At 44.2% G+C, this 15653-nt stretch overlaps 1 protein-coding gene and 1 pseudogene across 6 annotated transcripts in view; one reads left to right on the top strand and one right to left on the bottom strand.

Annotated features, from left to right (window-relative positions):
- The window catches only part of ATP2B4 (ATPase plasma membrane Ca2+ transporting 4), a 115415-nt gene that overhangs the window by 23463 nt on the left and 76299 nt on the right, over positions 1–15653 (top strand). The gene's annotated exons all lie outside the window — the stretch shown is intronic.
- On the bottom strand, positions 6250–7149 carry LOC105738756 (annotated as a pseudogene).

The following is a 15653-nucleotide window of genomic DNA, read 5'->3' as shown; positions in this document are numbered from 1 at the left end:
GCTGCGGAGGGCCCGCACAGGGCAGCTCCCAGGCCTCCTGTCCCTAGAGTAGTAAATGCAGATCAGCACTTCTGCCCCTCACTGTACTCCCACTCTCATCTCCCTCCTCCCTCTACCACCACCAAAAAGCCAGAATTTTTAAGTTAATTGATATTTTTTATTAGGCTAAAAAAGTCAAATGCAGTATATTGACTATGTTTTTTGTTTTGCGTTGTGTTTTTGTAGAGATGGGGTCTCACTGTGTTGCCCAGGCTGCTCTCTTAATTCCTGGGCTCCAGTGATCCTCCTGCCTCGGCCTCCCAAGGTGCTGGGATTACAGGTATGAGCCACCGTGCCTGGCCTTGACTGTGTTGTTAAATGGCTATTTTAGACCATGAAATGGTTAACAAAAGTTCTTATTTAAGAGTCTTGATATTTTTAGATAGTTCCATGGCTGTCTTTGATCATACAAGTTAAAAAAATGTTGCTGGTAGAAATAGGAACCATTTTTTTTCTTCTCTCTCTCTGTCTCTGCCTTTCATTTCTAGTTCTATCTCTTTTGTTTATTTCTCAGATGCACAAAATTGGATGAATCAAAATCTGCAGTTCATTTTCTTGACTGGTTTATGCATGCCTCTCTTTTACTGCTTATTTATATATGCTATTAATGTTTTTTATTAACCTAAGGAACACACTTGAACCCATCACGCAAAAATGAGATCACTACCATTTATTTGCATCCACCTATGACCCCTTCCTATCCCATCCCCCCACCTCATCACCCATCCGAACCACTGTCTTGCACTGTAATGTTGTATTCACCATTCTCTTGATAAACATATGTATGCCTAAAGAAACATATTATTTGTACTTGCTTTATATGCTTTATCTAAAAAATATACTAGCTGGGCACAGTAGTACGTACCTGCAGTCCCAGCTACTCAGGAGGCTGAGGCAAGAAAATCACTGAGTCCAGGAGTTCGAGGCTGCAGTGAGCTTTGATTGCACCACTGCACTCCAGCCTGGGTGACAGAGTGAGCCTGTATCTAAATATATGAACACATGGCTAGGCACGGTGGCTCATGCCTGTAATCCCAGCACTTTGGAATGCCGAGGCAGGGGGATCACCTGAGGTCAGGAGTTCGAGACCAGCTTGGCCAACATGGGGAAACCCCGTCTCTACTAAAAAAAAAAAAAAAAATTAGCCAGGCATGGTGGCGGGACACCTGTAGTCCTAGCTACTCAGGAGGCTGAGGAGAATCGCTTGAATCTGGGAGGCGGAGGTTGCAGTGAGCCAAGATTGTGCCACTGCACTCCAGCCTGAGTGACAGAGTGAGACTCTGTCTCAAAAAAAAAAAAAAAAAGCAAAACAAAACCCTTTACAAACAAAAACAGAGGTTTCTACCAACAGACTACTCCACTAAAGCAACTTTTTTTTTTTTTTTTTTTGACACAGAGTCTCACTCTGTCCCCTAAGCTGGAGTGCAGTGGCAAAATCTCAGCTCACTGCAGCCTCCGTTTCCCAGGTGCAAGTGATTCTCCTGCCTCAGCCTCCCAAGTAGTTGAAATTCAGGGACGCGCCTCCATGCCCGGCTAATTTTTTTGTATGTTTAGTAGAGACGGGGTTTCACCATGTTGGCCAGGCTAGTCTTGAACTCCTGACCTCAAGTGATCCTCCCACCTCGGCCTCCCAAAGTGCTGGGATTACAGGCATGAGCCACTGTGCGAGGCCTACTAAAGCAACTTCTAAAAGAAATAATTTAAAAGAAGAAAAATTATAAGCATACCTTATTTTATTGTACTTCAGACACTGCCTTTTTTTTTTTATTATTATTAAACAAATTGAAGGTTTGTGGCAACCCTGTGTTGAGCAAGTCTATTGATGCCATTTTTCTGTGAGCATGTGCTCATTTCATGTCTCTGTGTCACATCTTGGTAATTCTCATGATGTTTCAAAGTTTTTCATTATTATTATATGTGTTATGATGATTTGTGATCAGTGAGTTTTTGGTGTTACTAATAGAATTGTTTTGGGGTGCTACAAATGGTGCCCATATAAGGCAGCAAACTTAATCAACAAATGTATATGTTCTGACTGCCTCACTGACCAGCTAGCTGTTCATCTCTTTCTTTTTCCGGGGGACTCCCTATTCCCTAAGACACAACAATATTGAAAGCAGGCCAATTAATAGCCCTACAATGGCCTCTAAGTGTTCATGTGACAGAAAGAGTCACAGGTCTCTCACTAGAAATCAAAAGCTAGAAATGATTAGGCCTACTGAGGAAGTCGTGTTGAGAGCTGAGATGGGCCCAAAGCTAGGCCTCTTGTGCCAGTTAGCCAAGTTGTGAATAAAGGAAAATGTTCTTGAAGGAAATTAAAAGTCCTACTCCAGTTAACACACAAATGATAAGAAAGCAAAACAGCTTTATTTGCTGACAGGAAGAAAGTTCAAGCGGTCTGATTAGAAGATCAAACCAGCCACAACATTCCCTTAAGTTGAAGCCTAATCCAAGGCAAGATCCTAAATCTCTTCAATGCTGTGAAGGTTGACAGAGGGAAGGAAGCTGCAGAAGAAAAGTCAGAAGCTAGCAGAGCTTGGTTCTTGATGTTTAACGAGAGAAGCTGTCTCCACAACGTAAAGGTGAAGCAGCAAGTGCTGACATAGAAACCACAGCAAGTTAGTCGGAAGATCTAGCTAAGATAATTGGTGAGAGTGGCTGTGCTAAACAACGGATTTTAATGTAGATAAAACAGCCTTCTCTTGGAAAAAGATGCCATCTAGGACTTTCATAGCTAGAGAGGAGAAGTCAATGCCTGGCTTCAAAGTTTCAAAGAACAGGCTGACTTTCTCATTAGGGCCAGTGCAGCTGGTGACTTCAAGTTAAAGTCAATGTTTACCATTCTGAAAATCCTAGGGTCTTTATTTATTTTCCACCCATCCAGGTTCAAGTGATTCTTCTGCCTTAGCCTCCCGAGTGGCTGGGATTACAGGCGCCCGCCACCATGCCCTGCTAATTTTTATATTTTTAGTAGAGATGGGATTTCACCATATTGGCCAGGCTGGTCTCAAACTCCTGACCTCAAGTGATCCGCCCTCCTTGGCCTCAAAAAGTGTTGGGATTACAGGCGTGAGTCACTGCGCCAAGCTTCTAGGGCCTTTAATAATTATGCTAAATCTATTCTGCCTGTGGTCTATTAAAAAAACAACAAAGCTTGGATGACAGCTCATCTATTTACAGCATGGTTTACCATATATATACATATATATAATTTTTTTTTTTTTTTTGAGATGGAGTTTCGGTCTTGTTGCCCAGGTTGGAGTGCAATTGTGTGATCTCAGCTCACTGCTATGTTTGCCTCCGTGTTCAAGCAATTCTCCTGTCTCAGCCTCCCAAGTAGCTGGGATTACAGGTGCATGCCACCACATCTGGCTAATTTTTGTGTTTTTAGTAAAGACAGGGTTACATCATATTGGTCAGGCTGGTCTCGAACTCCTGACCTCAGGTGATCCGCCCACCTTGGCCTTCCAAAGTGTTGGGATTACAGGCATGAGCCACCATGCCTGGCCAGTTTACCAAATATTTTAAGCCCACTGTTGAAACCTACTCCTTTCAAAATACTACTGCTCATTGACAATGCACTTGGTCACCCAAGGGCTCTGATGGAGACACACAAGGAAATGAATGTTGTTTTCATGCTTGCTAACACAAAATCCATTCTGCAGCTCATGGAACAAGGAACAAATTTGACTTTCAAGTCTTATCATTTAAGAAATGTATTTTGTAAAGCTATAGCTGCCATAGACAATGATTCCTCTGATGGATCTGGGCAAAGTGAATTGAAAACCTCTGGAAAGAATCCACCATTCTAGAGGCCATTAAGAACATTCAAGGGCTGGGAATGGTGGCTCAGGCTTGTAATCACAGCATTTTGGGAGGCTGAGGCAGGAGGATCACTTGAGCCTAGGAGTTTGAGAGCAGCCTGGCAACACAGGGAGACCCTGTCTCTACAAAAAGTGAAACAATTAGTCAGGCATGGTGGTGTGCTCTTGTGCTCTCAGCTACTCAGGAGGCTGAAGTGAGAGGATCGTTTGGGCCTGAGAGGTTGAGGGTGCAGTGAGCCGTGATTGTGCCACTGCACTCCAGCCTGGGTGACAGAGTGAGATCTTGTCTGAAAAAAAAAAAAAAAAAAGGAAAGAAAAAGAGTATTCATGATTCATGGAGGAAGTCAAAATATCAACATTAACAGGAGTTTGGAAGAAGTTGATGCCAACTCTCGTGGCTGACTTTGAGGGGTTCAGGATTTCAGTGGACGAAGTAACTGTAGATGTGGTGGAAATAGCAAGAGAACTGGAATTAGAAGTAGAACCTGAGGATATGACTGAATTGCTGCCATCTCATGATAAAACTTGAAGAGATGAGGAGTTGCTTTTTAGGAATGAGCAACGAAAGTGGTTTGTTGATGAAATCTACTCCTGGTGAAGATGCTGTAAATACTGTTGAAGTGACAACAAAGGACTTAGAATATTACATAAACATAGTTGATAAAGCAGCTGCAGGGTTTGAGAGGATTGACTTCAATTTCGAAAGAAGTTCTACTCTGGGTAAAATGCTATCAAATATCAGTCCTTCATGGGGATGTAAAAAAAAAAAGAGGCCAGGCACGGTGGCTCACGCCTGTAATCCCAGCACTTTGGGAGGCCAAGGCAGGCGGATCACCTGAGGTCAAGAGTTCGAGACCAGCCTGGCCAACATGGAGAAACCCTGTCTCTGCTAAAAATATAAAAATTAACCAGGTATGGTGGTGCATTCCTGTAATCCCAGCTACTTGGAAGGCTGAGGCAGGAGAATTGCTTGAACCTGGGAGGTGGAGTTTGCAGTGAGCTCAGATCGTGTCACTGCACTCCAGCCTGGGCAACATAGCAAGACTCCATCTCAAATAATAATAATAATAATAATAAATTAATTAAGAAAAGAAAGAAAAGGAAAAAAATGCTGTCAAATGGCATCATTTGCTATAGAGAAGTCTCACTAAAGAGTCAATCAATGCAGCAAACTTTATTGTTGTCTTATTTGAAGAAATTTTCACAGCTACCCCACCCATCAGCAAGCAGCCATCCACATTGAGACAAGACCTCTCCACCAGCAAAAAGATTACCACTTCCTGAAGGCTCAGATAATCATTAGCATTGTTTTTTTGTTTTGTTTTGTTTTGTTTTGGAGACGGAGTCTTGCTCTGTTGCCCAGGCTGGAGTGCAATGGTGCGATCTCAGCTCGGCTCAGCTCACTGCAACCTTCGCCTCCTGGGTTCAAGTGATTCTCTCACCTCAGCCTCCCGAGTAGCTGGGATTACATGTGCCACCACGCCCGGCTATTTTTTTTGGGGGGTGATTATAGATTAATGTAATATACAGCTATCCTTAAAGCCACAACATATCACAGATCACAAAAGTGCTTTCACCAAGTTACAACCCTAACACCTTACTTTTTTACGTCATCTAAGTAACTGCAAATAAATTTCTCCTCAGAGAATCAGTGCAGTCTCCTTTCTCCTTTTAAAACTTAGCTGGAGTTGCTTAAACTAATTCTTAATACCATTCTGAAACTAGAAATATACTGTTTAGAATACAGAAATGCTAAGAAAGTACAAAGACTTTAGTATTTTTTTTCATTTTCATGATTCAAGTAGAAAACAGTGCCAAGTAGGTATTATTCTACATGGTAAATGGATGAAAAAAATGTTTAGAATGTAAATTCACTAGACCTTTGCTGTATTCAGAAGTTAAGGATTTCACAGGTGAAAAGATTTCTCTAAGAGTTCTGAACTTTATGTCTTCTCACATACTTTCAGTGTAAACACTGTAAACTTAACATCTGTATCAATGCTACCTTTTTAGGATTAATGATTAATGAGGTAGAAGATACTTCAGTTAAATTCTCAGACACATAATTGTGTATTAAGCTTTTCAAAAGGCATTTTCAACGGACACTGGTGTTTTTTCAGGAAATTGCTGAATACCCACTCATAAATGCAGATATTGATGAAGTATGATATTTGTATATTTGCTTTTTTCAATCATTCAATTTTACGAACATGGGGTCTAAGCAGATTTCAGAACAAAGACCATTTATAAAACTGGACCATTTTAATGTTTACAATGTAATAAATCTCTTGATTGCAGACATGTATGGCTGTTCGGTAGAAACATTACTAAATGGCAGTTTTTTCAGTTGGTGTGTAGTCATCAATAATTATATATGAAATTGCTGTCAGACCAGTAAGACTGCATTTATGCATCCATCATTTTCAGGACTGTTGGTAACCTGAGCATATTTTCCCCAAATAACTTTGCCTCCTTGTGTCACAAGGCCCAATTCGCTCACATTTACCTCAATGACAGTACCTTTGGTAACAACACCCAAAGTTGTATACAGTGGGGATGAGGGATTCTTCTTTACACCAAGTATTGGTGGGCAAAAGGTGGCTTTCAGTTCAAGATGTGTTACATGGGCTTTCTGGAAATGCATATTGGCCTGATGAGTCTTTCATATTTAGGTGGTTTTCTTGTAAAGCCATCTCCAACAAAGCAGACTTTAGTAAATATCCTCTTCCATGCCTTCTTCTGTCTCTTTCCTGTTCGAACAACTTTTAATACGTCTGTTTCTCCCTGGGCACGTACTTTAGGCAGAGGGACTTCCCATTTTCCCACCTTCTCTTTTCATCTCTGTTTAATCATATTGGAAAGTACTTTGGCTCGAGATTGTCCCTCTCTGTCCAGCAGATAGGCAGGTACTGCTCCCTGTGGAGTCTTTTCATCCTTCTTTGGTTTGGTGTTTCTCTTTTCATGCATCTTGGTAGTCTTTTTCATTTGTATTTTCTCAGCATGATGCTGTTTATGGTACAGCTTAGCCTTCAGACCAATTATTTTCTTTGCCTTCTTTGAACGTTCATGAGCCTCTCATTCATGAGCCTCTCGACTTTCCTTCTTTCTCTTTTTCTCATAGTAATCCAAACGGTATCCATAGTGTTTATGGTGTAATTCAGTATATTCGTTCTGTGGCATGGTGACAGCCACAGAACCACCAGGAGCAGCCCCTGGGGTGTGAAAACGCTCTCAATTTTAAGGTCTCAGACACCCATGCAGGCCAGGACAGGAAAGGGTCACCCTTTTTTAAAAATAATTTTAGTGGAGACAGGGTTTCACCATGTTGGCCAGGCTGGTCTTGAACTCCTGACCTCAAGTGATCCGCCCCCCTCAACCTCCCAAAGTGCTAGGATTACAGGCATGAGCCACGGCTGATCATTAGCATTTTTAACACAAAATATATTTTAATTAAGGTAGTCACATTGTGTTTTTTAACCATAAAACACTTAATAGACTATAGTATTGTGTACACATAACTTTTATATGCACTGAGAAACCAAAAAAATAATAAATAACCAGGAACTTGCCTTATTGCAGTGGTCTGGAATCGTACCTGCAATGTCTCCGAGGTGTGCCTGTACTAAAAGGAAAGTCTAAGATTCAAGAAGGGATGATGGACTGAGCACTGTGGCTCATGCCTTATAGTCCTAGCACTCTGGGAAACCAAGATGAAAGGATCTTTTGAGCTCAGAGGTTCAAGAGCAGCCTGGGCAAAATAGAGAGACCTCATCTCTAATAAAAATAAAAAAAGGAAAAATAAAAAAAAAGCCTGGCATGATGATGCAGGCCTGTAGTCCTAGCTACTTGGGAGACTGAGGTGGGAGGATCACTTGAGCCCAGGAGATTCAGTCTGCAGTGAGCTATGATGGCGCCACTGCCCTCCACCCCGGCCGACAGAGGGAGACCCTGTCTCAAAGAAAAAAAAAAGGAAGAAATAAAATGAAGAAGGGATGATGAGCAAATAAAATGGTAAACGTGGAGTGAAATCTAAATATTGATATCAAAGACAAGAAATATAACAATGTCTAATTGATAGGAATAAAATGAAGGTATAATTAAAATCCTCAGTAACTATAGCATATAAATTGGAAGGTGAGGCCGGGCGCAGTGGCTCAGGCTTGTAATCCCAGCACTTTGGGAGGCTGAGGTGGGTGGATAACAAGGTCAGGAGATCGAGACCAGCCTGGCCAACATGGTAAAACCCCGTCTCTACTAAAAATACAAAAATTAGCTGGGCGTGGTGGCGCGTGCCTGTAATCCCAGCTACTCAGGAGGCTGAGGCAGGAGAATTGCTTGAACCCAGGAGGTGGAGGTTGCAGTGAGCCCAGATTGCGCCACTGCACTCCAGCCTGGGTGACAGAGCGAGACTGTGTCTGAAAAAAAAAAAAATTGGAAGGTGAATACAGTAATTGGAGTTTAAGTGTTCTAAGGTCCTTATATTTTCTAGGGAAAAAATTAAAGATACTGATTATTAGAAGTCTTTATGTTAAGATTTCTGGGCTAATACTAAAAAACTTGGTATAATGTAACTTCCAAACTAGCAGAGGGGAAGAAAAATGAAAAGGAAACACAAATGAAAATGATAGGAAATGTGTCAGTTAAAAAAAAAAATTTATGATTGTGATATAGAAGAAAATAATAAATAATACCATTTCTTGAGTAGCTCTTGTATTAATCACTTTGAATCATTAATCTTTATAACTTCATGTAATATATGTCAGAATGACAAGCCCAAAGCAGGCATTTAAAATTATAGTTTCTGGCCAGGTGCAGTGGCTCACACCCATAATCCCAGCACTTTGGGAGGCAGAGGTGGGAGGATCACTTGAGCCCAGGAGTTTGAGACCAGCCGGGACCACACAGCAAAACGTTGTCTCTACAAAAGCATTTGAAAATTAGCCAGGCATGGTGGCACACCCCTGTAGTCCACAAAGGAGTCTGAGGTGGGAGGATCACTTGAGCCCAGAGGCTGAGGCTTCAGTGAGTTCTGATCATGCCACTGCATTCCAGCCTGAGTAACAGGGCAAGACCCTGTCTCAAAAAATAAAAATAAAAATTAGCTAGGCATGGTGGTGCATGCCTGTAGTTCTAGCTACTGGGGAGGCTGAAGCGGGAAGATCGCTCCATCCAGCCTGGGTGGCAGGGTGAGACCCTGTTGCTAAAAAAAATATATAAAATATATAAATAACCGGATGTAGTGGCTCACGCCTGAATCCCAGCACTTTGGGAGGCCAAGGCAGGTGGATCACGAGGTCAGGAGTTCAAGACCAGCCTGGCCAAAATGGTGAAACCCTGTCTCTACTAAAAACACAAAAATTAGCCAGGCATGGTGGCAGGTGCCTGTAATCTCAGCTACTCGGGAGGCTGAGGCAGGAGAATCGCTTGAACCCGGGAGCTGGAGGTTGCAGTGAGCCAAGATTGTGCCACTGCATTCCAGCCTGGGCAGCAGAGCAAGACTCCATCTCAAAAAAAAAAAAAAAAAAAAAAAAAAGAAACATGTCCAAGGTCACAGAGCTTGGATTCCAATCCAAGTATTTGAAATTCAACCCAAGCTACTTTCCCCTTTACCATGTGGTAGATTTTTTCTCTCTAATGCCAAAACACCATGTAACAGCCAAGACCATGAGTTTTTTGGACCTGGGTTTATGGTCCAGTTTCACCACATGTTAACTGTAGAGCTTTAGGCCTCAGTTCCTTCAATTGTTGAAGGGGGATAAAAATAGCTATCGCAAAAGGTAGTAGGTTGGAAGATTGTGAGAATGCATGCCATTGGGGTGAGAATGTATCACTTGGGGTGGTGGAGATAAAAAATGAGGTCCAGTTCAATGTAACAGCCGATGAATAGGCTCCTAGGGAGCAGTAAGAAGAGAACGGAGGTGGGGGTTGGGGGAGGGCTGGGTGCAGTGGCTCACGCCTGCAATCCCAGCACTTTGGGAGACCAAGGTGGGCAGATCGTGAGGTCAAGAGATAGAGACCAGCCTGGCCAACATGGTGAAACCCCGTCTCTACTGAAAATACAAAAATTAGCTGGGCATGGTAGTGAGCACCTGTAGTCCCAGCTACTTGGGAGGCTGAGGCAGGAGAATCTCTTGAACCTGGGAGACAGAGGTTGCAGTGAGCCAAGATCGCACCACTGCACTCCAACCTAGCAAGAGTGAGACTCTGTCTCAAAAAAATAAATAAATAAGTAAGAAGAAGAGCATGGGGACTGGGCACGGTGGCTCACGCCTGTAATCCCAGCACTTTGGGAGGCTGAGGTGGGCGGATCACTTGAGGTTAGGAGTTCAAGACCAGCCTGGCAACATGGTGAAACCCTGTCTCTACTAAAAATACAAAAATTAGCCGGGCATGGTGGGGTGGCCCTCTAGTTCCAGCTATTTGGGAGGCCAAGGCAGGAGAATTGCTTGAACCCAGGAGGCAGAGGTTGCAGTGAGCTGAGATCGCGCCACTGCACTCCAGCCAGAGCAACAAGAGAGAAACTTCGTCTAAAAAAAAAAAAAAACTTTCCCAAGGTCAAATGGGTAGTGATGGTGGTGGTGGATCTGGGATTTGGGCCGTCTGTCCACAGAGCTTATGCTGTTAATCTCTGCACCATACTTTAAGAGGTGAATGATCACTGAGAAGGAGAGCTCTTATGTCTGGAAAGCACCTCAAAGGCAATATTATGAAAAAAGTATGGCTTCTGCCAAAGTCAGGTTTGGATTCTGGCTTGGCTTCTTACTGTGCGAGCCTAGACAAAGTATTTAGCCAGTTTTCTCCTCTGTAAAACGGGAGTGATATGACCCATTTCTCAAGGTTGTTGAGAGGATCAAATGAGATACTAATATAGAGTGATCAAAAAGCCTGGAGACTTAGTTCCCCATCTTGGGTCAGGAAAGCCTTAGCTGTACCTGCTCTAACCAGGTGCCTATGTTCTCTATGCTGATGATGGGGTGACTTTGGGAGAGGAGAAGATGAACACAGATGCCTTTCTCCTGCTCTTTGAAAAGGTGATTTGTCTACCCTATGCCCACCACCCTCAATGCACTCCCACCATTGTCTCCTACCACACACAAGCACACTGCATGGTATTCAGAAAGCCCAGTCTGTTTCTCCAGCCCTTTGCCTTGTCACTCAGCTTTGCCAGTTCCCTTGAGTTCTTTGATGTTGTGCCAGGCTCTGTGTGGGCTCCCAGCCCTGGGCATGTCTGTGGTGACTGACCTGTGCCCCACTGGCCTCCACCTCCATTACCACAATGGGTCTGAGCTCCCAGTGACAGCAGCTGCTGGTCCACATCTGGAACTTAGCTCTGCTCTTCATTTTTCCACCCTTCTCACCTGTCTATACCAGGATGACTCTTCCATCTGCTCTTCTTCCTTCTCCTATTTATTTATTTATTTATTTATTTATTTTACTGTGATAAAATATACTGCAACCTCCGCCTCCCAGGTTCAAGTGATTCTCCTGCCTCAGCCTCACGAGCAACTAGGACTACAGTCACACACCACCATGCCCAGCTAATTTTTTTTTTTTTTTTTTTGAGTTGGAGTCTCGCTCTGTCGCCCAGGCTGGAGTGCAGTGGCACGATCTCGGCTCACTGCAAGCTCTGCCTCCCGGGTTCATGCCATTCTCCTGCCTCAGCTTCCCGAGTAGCTGGGACTGCAGGCACCTGCCACCACGCCTGACTAATTTCTTTTTGTATTTTTAGTAGAGACGGGGTTTCACCGTGTTAGCCAGGATGGTCTCGATCTCCTGACCTCATGATCCACCCGCCTCAGCCTCCCAAAGTGTTGGGATTATAGGCATGAGCCACTGCACCCAGCTTATCTTAACCATTTTTAAGTAGACCGTTCAGTGGTTCTAACTACTTTCCCAATGTAGGGTTCCCATTGCCATCACCCATGTCTAGAACTTCTCCTTCATCCCCAACTGAAACTCTGTACCCATTAAACAATAATGCCCATTCTCTACTCCATCCAGCCTGTGGTAACCTCCACTCTACTTCCTGTCTCTATGAATTTCCCTATTCTACATACTTCATACGAATAGAATTATACCGTATTTGTTTGTGTGTGTGTGACTGGCTTATTTCACTTCGCATAATATTTTCAAGGTTCATCCGTGTGGCAGCATGTGGCAGAACGTCCTTCCTTGAATAATAATTCCGTTGTATGGATATGCCACACTTGTTTGTCCATTCATCTGCCCATGGAGGCCCTCCTTTTTTAATCACATTTTTTGGGTATATCATAATTTGCAGTAATATGAAGAGAATAGCCTACTCTTTCCTTGTAGCAGGAAACTGAGGAGGGTCACTCTCCCGGATGGTGGAAGGCAGGTAGAATTGAGTGTGCTGTTTATAAACTCTGTCCTGAGGTTTTAGTCTTCCAAAGGTCTCTTTTCTCAACAAATACTTAATGTGCATGACATCATCTGAACCCAGAAGTGCTAGCTAGAGAGAAGTGATTATCTGGGGCCGCAACCTTGCATTTGCTTGCCTTCCTAGGGAAAGACCCTATTGTTAACCCTGGAGATTCCCTACTTTCAATAACGAAGGCCTTTAAAGGGTCTAGAGACTCTAGAGCAACATTTTGTTTCCTGTTTATATTTTTTGGGTTTGTGTTTGCTTTTGTTTTTTGCATTTCTTCCGTTTGTCAGTCTTTGTCCTTCCTGGTCCCGATGCACTTCAATATTTCTGGATGTGCTGTACTATAATCATAGGCCTCCTTAATATGGCTGTGTCCTGTCTTCTTTATTTAGAATTCTGCGGACTGGGAATTCCCTAAGGGAAAGAGCCCTCTTCCTTTCTTTCTCTAATCTTCCTCCACCCTTTTTTGTTCTTCTCCCTTTTGTACCTCCACGACACATTAGGAGGTGTACCGCCTCCATCTAGACCACAAACTGTACTCTCAAGGTGCCCATGGCCAAGAAGAATGACACACACAGACATCACACATACATTCAGCATGTCTCACTGTTACCTCTGAGAGGAAGTAGGAGAACCTATATTAATCCTCTGAGCTCATCAGGACAGGAATCCCCAGCTCCAATGTCCTGGGTTGGGCCTAGAATTATCCCACTATTTTATACAGGCTGCTCTCTATCTCTCTTTTTTTTTTTTAAAGCAAGATCTTGCTCTGTCACCATGCTAGAGTGCAGTGGTGTGATCATAGCTTACCGCAGCTTCAAACTCCTGGGCTCAAGCAATCTTCCCTCCTCAGCCTCCTAAGTAGTGGGGACTACAGGCACATGCTACCACACCCAGCTAATTTTTTTACTTTTTGTAGAGACAGTTCTCACTGTATTGCCCAGGCTGGTCTCAAACTCCTGGCCTCAAGTGATCTTCCTGCGTCAGCCTCCTGAGTCTCCGGGATTACAGGCATGAGCCACCATGCCCAGCCTCTTCTCTCCAATTTCTTTTAGGACCTCGTAGTATGGAGTATGCCTTAGCTTCTTCTAGGCTCTTCCTGTGGTTGCATGGCCTTAACTGAGTGAGTCACTTCACCTTTAAGACCATATGTTATAAAATCTGTCAGAGAATATATTGTCAGTCCTGTCTATCTTAAAAGATTGTCACAAAGATCAAATGTCAGAGTGCTTTGAAAACTGTGAAGCATTATCCACATGTGAGTTATTAACACAGAGTTCTTTTACTCTCATGAACTTTTTCTGTCTTTTTACCAAGTCTTGCTGACACCACTTACAAAGGAACCTCAGACAGATAGATTCCCCAGACATAGCTGCAAAAATTAGAGATTCTGGAAAAGTCTGTGAATGGGGAGTACCAATGTCCTCCTGGTACACACAGCCAAGGGTCCAGACCCAGGACTGGAAAGTATAGGAACACGGTGGCCAGAGGCACAGGGAGGCTCTGACAGAGGGGCAGAGGCAGTTTGCCTCCACTGTTCAGTGGCTTCTTAAGATACTTAATCTTCATCCAAGGGCAAGGGCCTTTGCACGTGAAAAAAGTAATAATCCTTTCAACTTTGGTATGGGGTAGATGACTTTTTGATCCCCGTTTTTTTAGATGAGGAAACGAAGGCTCAGGGAGAATGGATTTGGAGGAGGTTTGGCTGAGAGGCACTGGTGCTACTTGGGAAGGACTGTCATGAGAGAGCCTGTGAGCTGTGAGGGGCAGGAGCCTGGCCCAGGTGCAGGGGCCCCACGGGGCTGGCCACTTTGACATCTTCAGCCCTGCCTCTGGTGCATCCCCAGGTCAAACTGGATTCACTACTGGTTTTCTTCCTTAGATATTTTTCAGGATTTGGTGACCCAAGGGAATGCCAGGTTGACAGTTAACTGCACCTGCTAGTCCTTAAAGTACTTTTATTTTTTATTTATTTATTTTTTGAGACGGAGTCTCTCTCTGTCACCCAGGCTGGAGTGCAGTGGTGCGATCTCGGCTCACTGCAAGCTCCGCCTCCCGGGTTCATGCCATTCTCCTGCCTCAGCCTCCCGAGTAGCTGGGACTACAGGCACCCGCCACCACGCCCAGCTAATTTTTTGTTTTTAGTAGAGATGGAGTTTCACCATGGTCTCAATCTCCTGACCTCGTGATCCACCCGCCTCAGCCTCCCAAAGTGCTGGGATTACAGGCGTGAGCCACCGTGCCCGGCCCTTAAGTTACTTTTAAAGATTTTAGAAAGGTGAATATAGCCCACAGGTGCAAGGCCCATCTGGCAAAACTTAGGGTGGATTTCATCTCCCAAACCACCTCCTTACCTGGTGCCCATGAACAGGGCACATGCTACCTGACTGTATGTAGCAGCTCTGAAAACAGAAGGTTCCCCTCTGCTCAGGCTGAGCCCTTAGTGGGAGGCCCACGCTGTGATGAGCTCTCTCCTGCAGCAGCTTGATGGCCACAAGCTGGCGGCAGGGGAAACCCTAGAGGTTTTGGGTAGGCGCAGGCGAGCAGGCGTGGGAGATGTTTCCGCCCTTCCTTTGGCACCCAATACAGATTTCTTTGCCTCAGGTGTCTCTGCCCCTTCCTGCTTTCCCGTCAAGATTGTGTAGACTTGGCCGGGCTCGGTGGCTCACGTCTGTAATCCCAACACTTTGGGAGGCCGCGGCGGGCGGATCACGAGGTCAGGAGTTCAAGACCAGCCTGGCCAATATGGTGAAACCCTGTCGCTACTAAAAATACAAAAATTAGCCAGGCATAGTGGTGCATGCCTGTAGTCCCAGGTACTCAGGAGGCTGAAGCAGGATAATCACTTGAACCCGGGAGGTGGATGTTGCAGTGAGCCGAGATCACAGCACTGCACTCCAGCCTGGTGATAGAGCTAGACTCCATCTCAAAAAAAAAAAAAAAAAAAAAAAAAAAAGATTGTGTAGCCTTTTTATCCAGTGCTTAGCACAATATTTTGCTAATACATGCTTAAATATAAAATGAGGGGATTTGTTCAGACTTTTCCATCTACGTGGCTATGATTATGGGATTCTTGTTTGATGTAGTTGGTGGGAAAAGCAGGGGACATGCTCCCTGAAAAGACCAGGAACTTACTGGCTAGTATTGTTACTGGTGATAAAATTGCGACAGCCCTGTCCTCGCTTGCAGTCAGCCTGCCTGCTTTGAGAAGGTGGTGGAGCATACATGGTAATTAACCTACAATGGTGCCACAGTTGCTGCCTCTGGGTAGAGCAGAGCGGTGAGCAACTCTGTCTCCTTTCCAAGCTGGCACCAGCTCAGGGGGAAGCATCCAAGGGGATTCTCATAAGCCACAGAGAACTGCCCATGAGTCTGAAAGGGAATTCCTGGGCCAGGTGGCC

This window comes from Nomascus leucogenys, chromosome 9 (genome assembly GCF_006542625.1).
Source record: "Nomascus leucogenys isolate Asia chromosome 9, Asia_NLE_v1, whole genome shotgun sequence".
Classification (NCBI taxonomy): Eukaryota; Metazoa; Chordata; class Mammalia; order Primates; family Hylobatidae; genus Nomascus; species Nomascus leucogenys.
Note: the sequence above shows the minus strand (reverse complement) of the source record. Positions and strands in the feature narration are given on the sequence as shown.